Source organism: Nomia melanderi, chromosome 11, assembly GCF_051020985.1.
Source record: "Nomia melanderi isolate GNS246 chromosome 11, iyNomMela1, whole genome shotgun sequence".
Lineage (NCBI taxonomy): Eukaryota > Metazoa > Arthropoda > Insecta > Hymenoptera > Halictidae > Nomia > Nomia melanderi.
In genome coordinates, this window is record NC_135009.1 from 6,306,466 (window position 1) to 6,326,092 (window position 19,627).

Genomic DNA, 19,627 nt, shown 5'->3' on the forward strand with positions numbered 1-19,627 from the left:
TTTACATAATGACACAAATAATCCGCATTAATTTAGAGATCAGCGTGTGCTTAATTACGTGAAGAGCAATTTATAATTCACGAGTAATGACGGAGCAATAATTAAATGCGAAAACCACATAGGTGCCGGTACATGATCTTAGAATTAGAATTAAAACGTACAATACACGAATAATTATTTCCATGGTGAGAAAACAGTTTGTTCCGTAGCTTGCTGAACATTTGTGCGTAATGAGAAAACAACGTGATGTTAGCTGTAGAATAAATGATTCAAATTCAACCTACTACACGACTTGAACTAATTAAACGAACCTTTGTGCGACCGTCTCTAAAAACTGCCATTTGTAATTCACCAGAATCTGAGCTTTGACTTGAATTACCCACCAGAAACGTAAACCGCGAACCGTATTAACTAGAGAAATTCTCGTAGAATGCTAATTATCGTTTAAGAATGAAGGAATGTTCCTTTAACTTTCACACGATACAAGAACAAGAAAAATGAAAATTTCGAAAAATATTAAAACCATTGAATCAAAATAAACAGTAATGTCTACCAAAACAAACAAAAATTAAATATACTAATACTAAAATTCAAATACCTACACAAATTTACATTTTTCAGTAGTAATCTACTATAAGTCACAACAAGGAAAACCTTTCAAAAAAACTCGACATCCTTGCATAATTTCAACGAAGAAAACTGAATCTTACTAGTTTAATTATAATTTGATATTTCGACATTTACAACTATGTACATTCAAATAATTACATTAATAGTTTAATTTAATTTAGCCTTTAATTGTTGAACCTCAGATTCTTACTCCATTATTTCCCGTTTCCCATTCAGATGTGTCACAAGTGCATCAAATCTATAGTACAGTGATCACTCAGACAATCTCAATTATTCCAGTGTACCTTGTGTATCCAAGATTCCGTTTAGAACACCCGATGTTCCTCGGATCGTCGTCTGCTTGTTAATATTTCCGTTCACAGTTCACAGTTTATCGTTGTGCCGGAATTTCCAGAACCATGCGTTACGCGTAGCAGCTAGTCATCGCAGTAACGCGCAACAAGGCGCCAACGGAACGTAATCGGCGAACGAAGATTAATAAACGCGCGAGCCTTCGAGCGAGGGAAGGCCCATGGCGAAGACGAACGAGCCAGCTTTATCAACGACATAATTATGCTCTAACTCCCCGGCGCTGAGGGTACAGAGCGCGGATTGGATAGACTTGCCAAGATATTCGAAGTTTCATTAGCTCCTAATCAAGCCGCTACGCTGCTATGGCTACCAGCCTGCACGTCCTTGTTCGCAGGACTACCCTTTAACCATGAATTTTGCATTTCAGCGATAACAGAGATAATAAAGCCTGCGTTCTCATCATCCCCAACCCTAACTTTGTTCATGTACGTCAGATCTTCGCAGGAACTTACGGTTAATGTTGAATAACCCCTCGTGAACGAGAACTGAGGAGTGTTTGTATTATAGGAAGCATAATATGTGACAAAATTGAACTACACCTCTCCCCCGAATTACACGGGAGATCGGTTCCTCAGAAAATCGTGTAAACCGAGATCGTGTTGACACGTAAAATCGTATAAACTAAAATGTGTATAATGTAAAATGAAAGTGGTATGTGCACGTATTTTAAAAACCGTGTACAAGCGAAATCATGCAAATACAGTACCATGTAAATTGAGGGAGAGGCGTATTTTGTTTTTCTATTATTATTGTGTAGTATACGAGTTATATATATATATATGTATATTTATATAATTTATTTCGATTAAATAGTAAAAAACGATCACAATATTTATAATGAAATTACTATTTATTGTATGAACTACTGACAATATTTTATAAATACAAATGTAATCCAATTAAATGTACAATGTTCAACACTAAACTTATATAATTTGTATATAATGCACGATTAAATTACACAACAAAACCTTGAATACTAGAAAACAAGAAAACCACGTAAACAATTTCTAGTTATATGAATAACTAATTATTCATTCAAACTGTCGATTCTAGGCACCAAAACCTGAAATCGCCATTAAAGCGGCAGTAGTTTCCAAAAAGGCAAAGCACACAGTCTGTCTAATAAGATAAAAATTTTTATTCGAGTACCGTTATCGTGTAAACTGTCGAAAAATCAGGTAACACGGTGTGTCTTTTACAATGCTTTCAAATCTACGCGCCGCCCACGCATCGACCAATTGGGCGAAAGAAAAATGTTACCATAAACGATTTCTATAGAAATCGAACAGGAAAATGAAAAATGTCTATTCTCCTTTCGCATGAAATTTACGGGAAGCGAGGAAACCCCCGATAAAGAACCGAATCGCTATTTCCTTATCGCTTTCGCGCAGGAGTTGGACTTTCTCATTTCCGACGGTGGAGAATCTATTGCCATAATTCGGAAGCTTCGAGGCTGCGTGGCCGATAGTCCAAAGCTGAAGGCGTAGAGGTAAATACGGGTTTACGTGTTTTCGGTAGCCGCCAATGGAATTTCAAGAAGGATCGGCTAGACGTGTTTTATACGTAGATATACCGAGGTGATGCTTTTATGCTTCGCAGAGAAAATATTTAGAATACGTTCGAGTTTAGCAATCCTTATATCCACTCATCTTTAAGTCAGCATAAAAAATAATAACCTATAATATTTTACGCTTCATAAAGGTAATTTTAAGGTCTTCCTCTAAACATCCTGTTGGTTCCATTTAGTATTAATAAATTCTTCTATACGATGATCTTCAAAATAAAATGTATGTACTAAAATAAAAAGCTTAACAAGATGGCAGTATATTTCATCAAAGATGCAAATTAAAAGTAAATATATGTTTAGAAACAGAAATAAAATAATTGTAAAATAAGATAGAGAAACTTACTGGTTTCACATTAATTGCTGGTTTTTAATTTCCTCAGATTGGTTTTTCGAGTTGTCTTACCATAGTAATTTAGTCGCAGAATATTTTGGACTTTCTTATTAATCGCTGCCGTTTAATTCCCTTAAATTACTTTTCCAAGTTGTCTTAGCCAGTGAAACACGATTACGAGAAGTTGAAAATTGTCTCATTTATTGTTGCTTTCTAACTTCTTTAACTCGAACTTTTTCGAGTTGCCTTTGCAGACTACAGGAACACAGTACTGTACATCTGCTCCTGATGTGGCACAGTATTTCTTGCACTCGTAATTAAAGTGATTCGGAAGTTCGAGAACTGAAAGTCATCGAGAAAACATTTGATTCGTTAGGTAAGTTTCCCCGGAGCTCCAGCCTTAATCTTCTCACCCCCGAACGGTCGAACACGAAAGAATTAATTTCTGAAAAGTACGAGCGTTTATTCGTTCGCCAACGACCATAGAAAAAACTGTTCCGAAAAGAATATACAGAGAGTTCGAAATGAAATCCGGTGAATGAAAGTAACTCCTTGCTCTATGATTTGTTTCTTAACTGTGATCGAGACAACTACTTCATCATTAATAATGTATTAGAAAAAAAAACAATTTTTATGCTTATTCGATGTCTATGTTTACTCCAAAGGTTAACGATTGATAATAGAAGAGTAATATTCAATTTATATTACATAGATAATATATAACATAACAGATAACACTCAGATTTGTCAAATTCAGTTAAAAATTTTCGTCACGGATCTGACATGATACTGTAGGTCAAGGGTTGAACACGTTCGCCACCAGCACTTGTTTCAGTAATAATGTTCTCAATTGTAATATTCAGTTCAATTCAACAAATCTTTTAAACAAAATATTGAAAAAATGAAACTAAACCGAGCCAATGAGTTCTCAAATATAATGTCGTATCTTATAATTTTAAATAACAATATCTATAGTGTTAATTTGGCAGCGAACGTATCAATCTTCCAGCCGTGCACAGGTTTCTGACTTTTTAGAAACGACAAGAATCCTCAGCGCAAAATGCGTGGCTTATGTTGAGTAATAGTAAGAAAATTTGTGATAACAAAAGACCAAGATATAGAAGTATTATAAGTTATAACTTTAAATAATAATATGTATATGGTTAGTTTCAATTTCTTTACGTAAAATATAGAATTTCGGCTGTCATAAATATGCGTCGTTGGTAGCGAACGTGTTAAATCGGGCCCCACGCGACGCCTAAGATGTCAAAAATGATTTCGCGGCGAGCACGATCGATCGATCGATCGATCGATCCCGTCGGTGCCACACGGAATTTTAATTAAGCAATATCCATGGCGCTAATTATCGTGGCCCTCTTTTCGGTTTCCCGTACGACTCTCGCGAACAATTAATCATTTCATCGGCGCTGCGGCGTACAATGTAATCCGGTTAATTGCGTATCGATTCGCGAAACGAAATAGGAACGCGTGTATTCGATGCGTTTCGACGAACCCCGTTGCACTCGCGCCGGGTTATTTCAATAAATAAAACGAACGAGACGGGCGTGCCGCGAAATTATTCTGTGAATGGCTTTGAATTTCGGATCTGAGTTTTTATTATATATAGGTATTAGTTGTTCTTCACGATTTATTATAATTGCTATTGCGGTGAAAATTTTGCATTGTTTAACAACCTTTGTCATTCTTAATATGACTTTTTATGGAAATGCATTTGTAAAGTTTAGATACAATTTTTCAAAATGGAATTGTAGAACTCTGTTTGGATAAAATTTGATGAATGTTTTCGATTTCTTTCTGTGAGGTAATGTGAGTGAATAAATCGTAAAATATCTCTCTCTCTTCCACCTTTTTCGTGGGCTTTATTTAAAGTTTATACGCTAATTGATTAAATTAGAGTGGGGCTTTTGCAAACCTGTAAACAAAATTTTATATCAAACAGAAAGAAAGGGTAAAAAAGAAACGGAAAATAATTAAAAGATCTGAAAGAAAAGCGCCTTAAAATATATGGCAGAAAAATATAAATGATAACCCAAGTGAATTCTTATATTATTTGCTACTTAATTTATACTACAAAACAACTCACAGTCAAACTAGATTACAAGCAATTTCATCTTCAATCTCTTTCATCAACCTCTGTAAAAACTGCTACAAATAAAAACTCAAATTTACATACAAACATTTACATGAAAACCTTTAAAAACCTTTATAAAGTTGAATTTTCATTTGTTAAAGTTTTATTTGAAAACCCGACAAGACAAGATCTCCAGAACTCGAGGATCTTATGTCTTCCCTTGCCATTCGACCTACGGATGTTCGACTGTAATACGAACTAATAGAATTTAGAACGTTATTTTCACGCAATGAATCTCTCGCACGATGGAATACAAACTGATTGCATCAGAGATTCACAAGGTGGTTCCATTAAGAAATACATCAAGCGGCAGATGTTCAATTCTTTTCGGAAATAACTCGCTCTTGATTGATCGCGTATCGAAGTAACGAAGAAGCCAGGGGAACAGGGCCGTTTCTTCCCGGCTTCCGAAAGTTCCTCGATTTACTGTCAATTTCGCGGTTCATTGACTTTTTAAATTACTCCGCGGTCGGCTGTTATCAAGCGACAATCATGAAATAATAGCCGCCGCACCGGGCTGAATCGGGCCGGGCGCCGGTGATAAATTCGTGTTTCGCTGACAGAAGGACCCGGGAGAATTTTTAATGAATCCGCGATGGTAAGACGTACTTTTCAGTTTCGAAATGAACATTTTTTCCAAGCCCGAGAGCTCGGTTTATGCTTTGATGCCGTAAAATAGTCGTATAAATTTAATGCTCAGAACGCGGACATAAAATTCCGCAAAAATCTGTTGCGGAAAATGTAAGCCACGTTGCAATCGTTACTGTCGCAGACGGAAAAATTACGACAATTTATAGTCCGCATTGGGGAAAAATTCAAAACGGGAAAATCGAAACCTGTCCAACAATCGCGTTCGAGTTTCCAGCGTGACGTTGGCTCATTTTTTCTGCTGCAATTTGCGCACTGATGCCTATTTCAAGCCTCGCATAAAAGTCTTACATCCACATTTCATAATAAAAACGAGTATAAATATAATTTATTGAAATGAAATCCTAACTGCGAATTTGATGTATTCACAATAAACCGCATCGTGCACAATTAAATGAACGTTGTTTTAAATATTAATCAAGGGAAAAACATCTATAAAACTGCTAGCATGAAGAAGTGCTCCATGAATGTATAAATTATCATAAGAATCCGTAATCCAGGGGATCAACACGCATGGATTGATCGCGGATATTTGTTTCCGGTGCACGATTGTCGTTCGGTTGCGATATCGTGCCAAAGGCCGATTCTCAAGGAGATCATCGACCCGCTCCGTTATAGGCTGGAATAATTCACGGATAAAAATCAAGATTAAAATTCTATGTACGCATTACGCAATCCGAGACGTTAATGAGAGATGCGCCTGCTGCGGAGATCATAATGTGCGACGTGCAATCACGATCGTGGGAAATCCATCCGACAAATGATATTGAAAGCAAATCAGCGTCGGCGGCCGAATAAATTTCGCTCGCGTAATTAGAGCGCCCAGTATTATATCGCAGACTAATTAATTGCCGTTTATTCCTGTATTGTTCGGGTTCCATCAAACGATCTTATCGCTGCTTATTTAACACAAGTTGCTAGTTTCTTCGGCTTTAGAGCTACAAAGAGATTGAAAACTCCCGATTTGCAAACAATGAGGTCGTTTTCTCGAGTCGGATCGCTCCAGCTAGAAGAAAAGCAGAACGAGAACAACGGTGGAACAGGGGGGAAGCAACATAATATTTTAATAAGAGACTCGTTTCCCGGCTACGCGTAGATTAATCGCGGGACAAGTCCTTCGTTAATTGCCCGCGCCGGCAATTATCGAAGATTCGACCGCGATAACGACCAACCGAACCGACGATTAGGTCGATGCACCACTGAACGATTCAGACGCGGCTCGACCCTCGGGTGGATCTAGATTACGATTACTCGAGCGTCGAGGATCACTGAAATTACAGCTGCCCTTGCCTGTCGTTCTGAGGCGAATTACTCGTTATCCTGTATGTCGGTGATCCCTATCGATCAATGTCTCTGCGGATGAAATTCAAGGAAAGCCGATCTATTAAGTAGTGTAATGTAAACTGTCAAATTTTGCGGAAAAAAGGAAACCTTAGTTGGTGTTCTAATAAATATTTATTCAAGGAAAATATTCCTTTTTTTGTAAAAATTCGGGATTTTTAGAATGAGTAAATGCTAAAGACATCTTTAGAAACTACCCGAAACGAAATTTTGCAAAACACTGCACTGTTCTTTCATTCACAGTATTGTCCTCAAATGCTTTGTTTATATTTCGAGTGGCTTTTGCAGTATTATTTTCAAGTTTGAATTCATATAAGAAAATAACATGAATGTTGACGGTATCCATGTTTTCAAACAACGATGCGACAAATAGAATAATTATTTCTATTGTATATTAACTACTTGCGCAATTCGGAAATACTTTTTTACAAAGTTACTCTGGTAATCGGCAATGAAACTGTTTAAGAGGTTATATGAAAAACAAAGAATAAAAACCACAGGAGATATTTCATATTACACGATCTAATAATTTATCTGTACATAGGGAAATTAAAAAGATAGGAAATGACTTTACAGACGAGGATTTTTTGAAATATCCAAAACTTTCAGCAGAGAAAGCTAAATTATATTTCGAAATCCTACACAATAAAGAAAAAAAGCTATGTATCGATCTTTCGTTATGCGAATAATTACATTATACATTGCCAACTTTATATCTCAGATATGAAAGTTTGATATCTTGAAAATACCAACATTCGTCCTCAAGGGGTTAAACATAGAATAAAATTTCTGTATCTGAAGCTTCATCTTCGGAAAAATCGAAAAGCTTTATTATTAATTAACGAAATGCAAGTATATTTTTCACACTTTCAAAATGAATTCCCTAGAAAACGAGATTTCAAGGAGAAAATATTACTACACATTTTTTATTTACTCATTTACACTATCTCTACACTTTTCTCAATTACACTATCCACACTAAATCCAATCAGTTAAGTACACTTCACAAAATTTGATTAATTTCCATGAAAAAGAAGCCTCTAATAAAAAATTCTCTTCCATTTTCAAATATCGATTCACTCGGTTTATCTTACTTTCAAATCGCAAACGTGTCCTTCATAAAACGTGAGAAGCTCTCTATTAACAAGAAGGCACTCATCGAATCGCACAATTTTATTTCGCACGCGTAATATCGCGCAGTTCGCGCGTCAAGTCTACCGTTCCGAGGATTTATTGGACGCGACGCGCGCGTGTATTCAGAATGTAACGCATTGAACAGGATTTATTCGTCGTCCGGCGTCGGGATGCGGAAAAATAAATTACCCGATGATGCGTTGTAACCGTGGAAGACTGTAAACGACGCGCCCACGTGTTTCTCTATTACCACGTCAAATATTTACGATCCGTGGTCTTCCTTGACGGTATATCTTTCGGCGTAGAGAGTTCTCCTCCGCTGAACACAAAGCTTGCTCCTCTTTCTCTCTTGAGACAGTTGAGCTGTAAAGAGATCCCCGATCGTTCGTGCCGACACGGTATTATCTTATCGAATTATCTATCGTTCTTTTCCGTATTTTCCCCCGTTTCGCGCGCTTGTAAACCATCCCCGGGCTGAAGGTTCGAGGGTTCCGCTGCCGGCCATAATAAATTCGTTCCTGTTCGGCTCCCGCACCGACAGACTTCGCGAAACGACTCACCGGCGCAGTTAAATCTCTCGGCAGCGCAGCCGGCTGTACGCGGCGAGACTTAGATGTGTAATTAATTGACATTGTAACGGATCAGTTGCTAAGCTACGAATTAAGTCGGCTCGCTTATTGGCGGTGTACTCCGTAGGTGGATTCAATGTGACGGATATATGATCTTCTTATGTCTTAACCATGGATTGCCTAGGTGGAAACTTTATGGAATTTCTTAACACATTCGAGAACGGTATGGCAGTTCCACTTCATATTAATTATTTTACACAATTATCAACTTGACACAGCAAAATTGTAAAGTATAATATTAAATATCAAACACTGTATAATACATGAATATGTGAAATATTGAGAAGAAATAGTTTAGTTCCTCAATGTATGTACGATTTCTCGTCAAGTCAATTTCAGAAAATGTCGTCTGCATCTGATTAGAAAATGTTGAGTATTTCCAGTGAAAAACTTCTGGAGTGCAAAAAGATAATTGTTTTAGAAGAAAACCAGTAACATAGTTCTCTGTCGTATTTAATTGTTTTAGAAGAATAATGGTAACGCAGTCCTAGGTAATGTCACATTTGTAGAAAATAGCCGATATCTTAAACTTACGTCATTTCAAAATTTGTATTTCTGTAATTCATAAATATTTGAATAATATACTCTTGTTCAACTGTAGACGATAAAAAATCATTATCTATATGATCATGAACGTGTTAACGTTGCTTCAACTTGAGCCATTACAACACGTAAAACATAATTATCAAATATGCACATCTTTCCCATAGCCACACAAAATTCAATCTAAATCAATTTCTTCGTTTCCTATTATCCGCTGTCGAAGCGAACGGAAACTTCGTTCCGCATTTGGCACATGTATTCAATGTATTTCGATCACAAGTGCAGTGAACGGTAAAAGGTTTCGGCGCAAAGGAACCAGTTCACGTATCCGTAAGCAGAAGCGGTTTCCACGGCGCGCTAGTATCGGTATCGTGAGAATATACTTCAAATTATCACCTGGCGCTGGTCTGAAACGCGCCTACTTGGTCGCGTTCAACGAGCCCGTCAATCAACAGAGAGGTTGCGAAACACGCCGCGCCGCGCAAACTGTATCCTTAAACGGTGGAAACCGATGGGATCGTGATTTACGATCGATCCCGCGCGAAGAACGTATCCACTATCCCCGTCCCGTGCCGGCTCGTCGGGCGAAAGTAATGATCCGACGTAATGGTACCGCGGTGCGTTCGTAAAGGCCGGTCCAGACTGACGGGGAATTGAGCCATTCATTTGGCAAACTGATCAACTTCACAAAATGAGAAGTGGACAAATCTGATGGAACCACATGCGTGCAGAATTGATCAAGCGTTTTGGCACCGAAACTTGATAACATTAGAAAATGGAAATAGTTGGCCTTGTAAACGATTCAATTATCGATACAACACAAGTCTTATAACAGTCCATGGACAAATTTGTCATGTGTACTTTGTTTTCTGTTGAAATGAAAAACACGAGACAAAATTTAAAAGCAATATTGAAAGAAAATAGAATAGTCATGACGAGATTCGGAACAGATCACTGTGGATTCATTCACGAACATCTCATCAAGAAAATAGACATCTGAGTCTGTAACGAATGCAACCGGATTCTAACAATTTATCACTTCCTACTTGAATGCAAAAGATTCCAGATTCCTAGACAAAAATGTAAAATATGTAGAACCATCCACATCCCTAATGTCGGAAAACGATACAGGAGCTAGAATTCCTAAAGGAAATCAAGTTATACCATAGATTATAATAAATAGAACTAATAGTGGCTAATGACTGAGGGGTTGATTCGATATAAAACTCTCATATAAAGAAAATATTAAAACATGCTAACAGACATGTAGTTCAATTTGAACACAGTCTTCAAACAATAAACGTATTGCTCATATTGCACCTTCTATATAAACTTGAAGATGTTTCTATACTGACAACATTGAACTAAAACCGTATGTCTCTACAATTGTTTATCTGTTTTTTCTAGAATATCGTATCAGATTTGTGACGAAAATTTTCAACCGAATTCGTAAATTTAAATGTTATTTATTTATGTTTAATATAAATGAAATATTCCACTAAATTATTAACGATGAAGTAGTTTCATCAAGCACAGTTGCGAAAGAAATTATAGGAGAAGGGGTTAAATGTTTCCTATTCCTGTCCCCACGAAGTTAGAAATACATATGAACCATAAATCATGACAGCAACCTCACTCGTCGTCGGAGACACGACGGAAGACACTAATTTGATGTGGATGCACGACATTGTTTATAGATGGTCCATATACATCGTTTAGCGACAGCGTTCTGCTGTTAGTAGATAATGCACGTAGACAGACTACAGACAAAGTCTGTCAGTCTGGACTAGCCTTAACGCAGCTTACACGTGTTGGAGAGTCCGAGACATACGTGTTGGCCCTCTAACGCCGGATTAACGCCACGATAAATTGTCCACGGATAAAGGAGCAATCGCGATTTATCGTCGACGTAGCCGAAGGCGAGCGGAACGGGAACGTCCACAGCAACCAACTTCGATATCAATTTATTTTCGCCGGGTGATAGAGAAAAATGAAACGTCTGGGACCCGTGCATTATGGGGATACGCTGGAGAGCTTGAAAATAAAAATTCTGATGAATATCGATGCATTCTTTTCAATAATTTCATTTAAATATTGGAAATTTGTACTTAATTTCTGTTTCCGCTGAGTAATTTAGAAAGACTCAAATTTGCATAAATATCTACTACACGATCATTAAAGTCCTTACTCACTTACGCTCTTAAGGAATATCGTTAAAGTCCATTACAAATCCAAGAATATATAAAAAATATAATTTACTTCCTTCGAGAGTCGCATTTACAGTAAATCGCCTCCAATTAAATTGAAAATTACGCCTTCCAAATTTAGTGCCGACATTTTCGATCGGCCTTGCGCAAAAACTAGAAACCGCACGGAACAAGAACGAAAGTTTAAATTGATTTCGCTGGGACGTTCGAAAGCCAAGAAGCTTGGAGGCCGATTCAAAGGAGCTCAAGATCAGCCCGCAACATCGTTCAGCCGTCGTCGTCTCATTCATCTCCATCCTTATCAATCATTCATTTTTTCGAAATGCCGAATGAATGCCGCTCGACGGAGCATTAACGCTCGCAAAAGGAACAAAAGCGGCCCGGGAAGAAATTCCACGGCAGAAGTCCGCTAATTAAATTCGCATAAATCTTCATTAAATGAATAAAAGTATCTCGTTACAGTTAACCGCGAATAAGTCATCGTGATGAACGAGTCGCGGCGGGAATAAGAATATACGGAAGTAAATCTGAAGAGACGCGCAAAAACCGAGTGTCTCGGGGGACATTCAGCGGCTCCGTGCAAGAAAAATGTATCTAATCAACGTGACAAAAGGATGGAGAGGGGCACCCGCGCGGTAAGAGAAGTAGAATGGCGGACGGAAGCGACGGCTACCGAAGACAGAAGAAGAAAGGCCCGTAGGACGTTGACGGTGCACCATTCTTAGCAAACTGTACCGAGGGGCAATTTCTGTCCGCGATATTGTTACAAGACCGGCAGAGAACCGGTGTATACGTAATTATTATGCGGCGCATTATACCGGAACTCGTATTATTTTTCCATCGCGTTCCAATGAAAGTCTTCCCCGGTAGTGTGGGAGCAGCATGACCTCGTGTTCATACATCATCATATCATGACGGTAATCTGCAGGAGGTATCGTGATACAGTGTATCATTCGTTCGGGTTTTAGACTTGTTATATTTTACGCTTGGCTCCACGAAAATACGAACCTGTGGATCTTTCAGGTTATATGTATAGTTATACGTATGGAATATAGAAATTATGTTAACATGGAGAGTTATTTGAATAATTATCAAATATTTTTCCTCTTCTCCTTCTAAGATTTGGTTATATGCTGTCTCCAAATTAAAGTGTCAAGGGGAAGAAGTAATAGAATCTAATGAAGTTATTACTACTTAGGTATTTAATTATTGTGTTGATGGGTTGGTAATTGTTAATGTCAGTTTTGGTAATATTTAGTGTCAATGACAAGAATGTTGATGTAAATTAAGAAATGAAAAATAGCTTTATCGCTGAAAACTGTCCGATGTCCTACAACACGAGTTACAAGTAGAAACAGCGAGTAATAGACAAACACGTTTGCCAGTTGTATTAAAAAATATAGGAATGCGTAGACACTAATTTAAAAATTCGTTTTTAATTTCAATAAAATAATTCTATTATAATGTTTTAAATCATTTTCATCTTTACATACAATATACTCTAAATACGTAAATATTATCTGTTATTAATTACACACGAGGAAGTAAATGAAATTATAAATAAAATTTGTTTATAATACTAAAGAAAGAAGTCTAGTTTGCTTAATTAAAATTAAAATCAAACGCTACAAATTAACAAAATCTGAACAGTTCGAACAAGATCAATGTTTATATTTATCTTCTCCTTTTACCAAAACGAAAATTTGTACCTCACAGAATTTTTATAAATTTTGCTGAACAGTCAAAGTTGATTCAAACCCTAGCTTAAAACGTTTTTACGAAACCTTTTTCTCCCCCGAGAAAACATTGGAATCGTATAGATAAGGAGTAATGCCTAATTTTACATTGAAATGCGGAAATTAATTATATTCAATGTCACGATCGTCGGAAACACTTTCACCGTTCAGAACGTTCAACTTTCGTCGGTTACGTAAAATCGACGATAAATATTTAATTAAGTGATTCGCCTGGATACAACGAATTCTTTTCTGCTCGTTTTTGGGCAGTTATATTGTTTATTTCTGTTTGTACTCCGCTAATTTTGCGTTTTACGGGGAGGAAAAGAGGCTGAAGAACTGTCGGTCTATGTCAATTCGATAATTCACCGTGCACCGCTAACATCGACAGTAAATACAGACGTATTATTACGTGTACACAGACCGAGATAACAGAGCAACGCGCGCGTGTGTATTAAATTCGTAGCCGTTTGCTCGCCAATTAACGATTGCCATTCTACCAGTATGAACGCGCGTACCTGCCGTAATTTCAATTACGCCGAGGTTCGGCTGTTTGATGACTTTCGCCGGACACAGAAGCTGCCTAGTCGCAGATTAAACAATTTAACCGAGCCCCGATCTAAAATGAGATCGTTTGCTGATCAACTGAAGACTGGGGAGGAATTTATTATTTGGATGGAACGACGTCCGGTAACACGATCCATTGCCTGTGAAATGGTTCCTAAAATGAGGACAGTTACAGAAATTTGTATTTCACGGATTGGTAGTAACCGACATTCAATTAATTTCAATACATTCATGATAGAATTTAAATTGCACGAAATGGAAGCATTAATTCGTTAATTTCTGTTTGAAACGGTAACTGCCACGTCACGCAAATTAGAGTGACACCATTTTTTGTGTAGGTAGGTAATTTTATGTAGGAATTTGCAAAACTTTGGAAACAAGAAACTATATTCACTTTCATACCCGTTACATAATGAAAGACACGTCACACAAAAAATGGGTGGTGTATTCTAAAAGACTTCAGCTTTAACGATGAAGTCTGGCTGATTGTACACCGTTATGTCATAAAATTACAACACATCACACATAACCAATTTATCAACGACAATTTACTGGTCCTTCATTTCAGGCGTTAATATATTTATAAAAGAATACACATTAATTTCTTTATAACTCCAAATGAAACCTACTAAATTGCACGAAACATGAGAAACGGTAACGTTCGTGCGCAAGTGTGCAGCGTGTATATTGCATTATTGCCATTACAATAACCTCCAATAGAAACAATGTACAGGGTTGTAGGAATTTCGCACAAGTTCGTAGTCGTAGACATAATTACTCGACCGGCACGTGAAGGGTAATAGCCGCGCCGCTGTCACGTTCAATGAACGAATAAAGCCAGGGATGAGAGATCAAAGCGGTCCAAATTGGATAGCTCCTTTCGGGGCGAATTCTCAAAGCGGTACGGGATACGCGCGCTGTTGCGTTGATGTCGGAGGATTTTCCGGCAAACAAGCTATCATATGCTCGTTGCCTTTCGTTGAAACATTCAATTCTCATAACTATCGGGTGCCACCGCAATGTGTACGCTTATATTTATCGCGTACACACGCGGTGATTCGCTTTGATTCTTCTCCACACGCAGCTGGCTTTCAACCGAAGGCAAATAGAAATTGATCGAACAAGCCTCCAATTACCGTTGAATTATAGGCTGGGACATTATATTAGAGCGCAAAAAAGAATTCGTAATTCAATGATCATGGCCCCGATTGCCTTTCCGGCGACTTCCATGGTACAGAGGTTGTTAGCGACAAAGGACGAGCGAGTTCTTCCCTTTTGAAATTAAAGAAAATGAAAGAGCAACATTTTTGCGGAATTAAAGCAGAGATGCAAAAAGTATATTATAGGAGATCGTTTCATATAACCTTATACGATACAGGCTTCACGTCATTATGTTATTAACTTAATTTTTATGCCGCGATTATTGTGTATTATGAAGCGGATTTCCTATTAATACAATTATTATCTTTCAGTTTCACATGGATTTCTTTTGCGAAAATTCCAACCTACGATTTTATTTTCGTACAATAAGTTAGATAATGGGCAATCTTTTCAATGTGGAAAGAATTGTTTCGATCGTACTGTCTTTTTCTTTTGTGGAATTCTTCTTATAGTTTGATTGGAGGCAGAAGAAGCTAATCGTGCATGACCTCAATTCGTTGTTTCAAGCATGTGTCAGATCTTGTTTTTACTTTATTGTTAAAACAAATCGAAACCTTCTGTTAACAACAGTAATGTTGATGCTGTTATTACAATAACACCGCTGCAACGCTCATAAGTCGATTTCAGTGTTTCTCTGAAATTAGAAAAAGAATGAGGGAATCGTAAACTCGTTCACTTCTCAAATAAATCATGACGCACGCCAATCATAAACGCAGTTATGGTTCCATAGAATAGACTGTAGAAGACAGTGAAGAAGTTCGTACCGCGGCGGTCAATGTTTTATATGCACCATCAATAACTCGAAATTTCATAGTTCCAACAATTAAGGTGTGGTGCTACGATAATTTATCGGCAATAAATTTTTTAATTAACTCGGGGTAACGGGAACCTTAGATAATTGGATCGTAAGTACTGTCTATCGTAAAGCTCTGCCGTATTGCTTCGATGATTCCTTTTGAAACAGCCCTATACAGTGTAATAAATAAAACCACCTATGTTTCTAATAATAAATATATCAACGACTCGAAAATTAATTACGCTATCCTCGTATAGGGTACAATATAGTATAGTGTATAGGAAGCTAGCAATTTTCTAACTTCCAATTAAAAATGTTAATTTGTATATCATGAATATTATAATTAAAACGTCAGTAGCATTAAATATTTATTAAATATTAAACATTAAGTTACTAAACATTATCATAAACACACATTGAATTAAATCATTAAATATTCTATACACAAAACAATTGCAATGAAATATTTACATTTCATAAGATTGGTAAAGGAGAATAATATATAAACAAATAAGGGGTTCAATCAAACAAGGGGTTAAATCACACGAAAATCAATATTCGACTTTACGATCGTAATTTAAATCGAATTACCTGAGAAAAACAGTTGTTCTCACCCCATTTTTGGTCACCCTTCGACACCGTTAACATCTGTGCGTCATTCTTAGTCTATACACACGTGCGTATCTATCCGCACACCTGTCGCACGGTCCTCGAAGCACGTGTATGAACGCGTGTTCGAGCGTGGCTGAATTAACATTCGACGAAGCATGGCAACGTACAATAATTGACTCCCGACCCACGGCCGATCTGGGACACGATCTTCCTCTCGCGGAAAGAAATCAGAAAACCCGTTCACGCTTATAGGGGCACCGACAGAACAGATGCTAATCATCGGGTTGTTACTCGATACATGTGGAACACTTGCAAAACCACAAATAAAGGACAAATAGAAACTCGCGACTGTTTCTTCTAGTCTAAGTATTAACTTAGAATAAAACAGGTTTAATATGCGATACCTTCGATTTAGAAGTTTGCATTTTTCATCATTTTTATGAAATGTTTATGGCTGAGAAACTCAATTATCGTTCTAAATATGTAGAAGTTAATGAACGTTAGAGATGCGAGCTTGTATAACATTCTAGAATACCGAAATTATAATTCTATATGCAATCTGTGAGTATCATAATTTGATACGTTAATTTTCGTATTACATGATGGAAAGACGTTTTATATTCTCGGAAAAATGTATAGAATATAAGAATATGTCACTTAAAATGTTTAAAGCAAATTGCCAAGTTCTTTTTAGAGGAATGTAATATTTTGGAAAGCATTTAATATTCTGTGAAACTATAATTCGTTTCTTCATTCGATATTCGTTATTTAAAAGCTATTTGAACGTAACAATCGTTTAAATTAAATTTCGAAATAAATTTCAAAATATAAAGAGAAATATAATTTTTTTAATTTACAGATATTCTAAACCAATGTGAATTTCCAACCGTTTCAAACATTAAGTAAAATCAGAAGAAATTTCAGATTAGGAAGCTCGAGAAATGATTACAAGTGACACGATTGAAAAAGTGTAATTGTAAACTGTTGACTAAATAAAAATTCGGATACGGAATTCGATAAAAACTGTACAACGACAAGCTGAGATTTTCGAAGTCTGTCACGAACCACTTGAGTATGCTCGGCCAGGATAAAAAGCCCCATTGTATTCGTTGCGCGTAAATTCTGCCTTGTACCTCGCAGATTGATATGCAAATGTGTCAAGATGCTCGTATACCCAAGATCACACTCCAATTTCACTTTAGCCTGTGACTCACAATTACGTTACTTTGTACGGACTCTCGGTGAGTCATCTGCGATCAACTGCAAGCGAATTTGCGTTGCCACGACCTTATTTTGGATAAATATGAAAACACGATAAGTATCATTAGAACGAAACGTGAATCGCGGAAAGGACTATTAAGAGATACTTTGTTATTTTTAATTACTTTCCACATTTTGTGTCATATTACAATATAATAAATTATAGTATTATTATTTATTATTATTATTATTAGTATTATTACTATTTACTTTTTTAATTATTTCACAAAAAGTATTGTTTTATGACAAAAAACGCATTCATTCTCTCTCGAGTGCACTATTTACTGTACAATGATGGCTCAGATGCAACCCGTCCACTCCAAGTCCTACAACAATCTTCAACAATTACTCCATTACAAGTTTCATTTCCTATTGACCTTTGTTGCCGAAACCGACTCCCTGACATTTAATTTCGACAGAAAGGTTAGTCTCGACGAGCGAGACGACAGCACGATGCCTTTCTTACAGCATCGTCAAGCTCGTAATTGTCCGCTATAAAATAAGCGGAGCACGTGTGAACTATACTTAACCCAATTACATCATACACAAATATGGAATATTAGTCTGTATCACCGAATTGTTTTTTTTATTATATTTTAATATTAATATCTCGAAAAATACAAGAAATAATATTTTAATATTTTGTGAATGTAAAGTGAATAGCTAAGTAAGTGAATCACAATCTTATGACTTTTACAATAATGGTATACATAATGATATGATGATATAATAATATGATAATATGGTATGATAATATGGTATGATAATATGGTATGATGATATAATAGTATGATAATATGGTATGGTGATATAATAATATGGCAACGCGATGATACGGTAATATGACAATATAATGATATAATAACAAAGCAATATGAGTATATAATATTATCACATTGTATTATTATAGTTTCATATTGTTATGACATATCATTATACTTTTACATCGAGGTCCCATCATATTATCACATTATGATAGTATCGTGCCATCATACTATCATATTATCATACTATCATATTATATACCACCATACTGTACACTGTATCAATATTACAACGTTAATTCTAATACTAATTATACAATCACCATCTTGTTTGCCAACAACTTGCACATACTTCAAGAATGCATACACACGTCTCACTGATAACGACTGATTAAATCAATCGCACGTATGCGCTAACGATGTAAATGGGGTATTTCATCTAAATTTAATATCACGAACCGTCCACAGTTCGATTATTAAGAATGAACGAACGATGATCGAGGCAGAAATGGATGAAAAGATGAAGGAGACAGAGAGACAGAGAAAAAGGAAGAGAAAGAGAAGGGGAGAGAGGAGGCTGATGCGGTTAAGTTTCAAGTAATTTCGGCGTGCATCGAACACGAAACGTTCAATTAATTTCTTGTCCCGGTGTCCCCCGTATCTGTACACGCGTTCGCCGGCTCGTTAATTAAGTTTAACGTCCGTCTCTCTCGCCTTCTCATCTATCGGGATGCAAAGTATCTATTAGCCAAGCCTATCCTTTGCGCTCATTAGGTAATAAACTCGTATAATTATCGCTATTACTCTGTGTAAGTACGTGTGCACCTTGCACTCGGCGTCGTCGCTGTCGCGCCGTGACAAAACAACCGACACTCTTTCTCCCTTTTGCCGAGCCGCCACTAGTGCTCGAAATATTCATCCAATGCCCGATATACAATTGGTGATCGCACATTGTTTTTTACCATTTTTTTTTTGTAGTAGCCTTCTAGGTTTATAAAACTTTTAACATTCGGATGATGTGAAAATAATCAATTACTGAACTGATTTCTTCTAAAACGACACATTCTGCTAAGACTGTTAATAGTTAACGACATGAAATTGGTAAAACAGACTTTTGTCGTCATTTCCGATGAGTTGCGGATTGTTAAAATTATGAAAAATTACACAGTCTGTTTCTCCACTTTCTTTCTATTAA

At 36.7% G+C, this 19,627-nt stretch overlaps 1 long non-coding RNA gene across 1 annotated transcript in view; it reads right to left on the reverse strand.

Annotated features, from left to right (window-relative positions):
- Positions 1-3,043: 3,043 nt before the first annotated feature.
- The window catches only part of LOC143175066 (uncharacterized), a 40,565-nt gene continuing 23,981 nt past the window's right edge, over positions 3,044-19,627 (reverse strand). The window contains exon 3 of the long non-coding RNA XR_012999683.1: positions 3,044-3,224. This is a non-coding gene — a long non-coding RNA (uncharacterized LOC143175066). The remainder of the gene's footprint in view (positions 3,225-19,627) is intronic.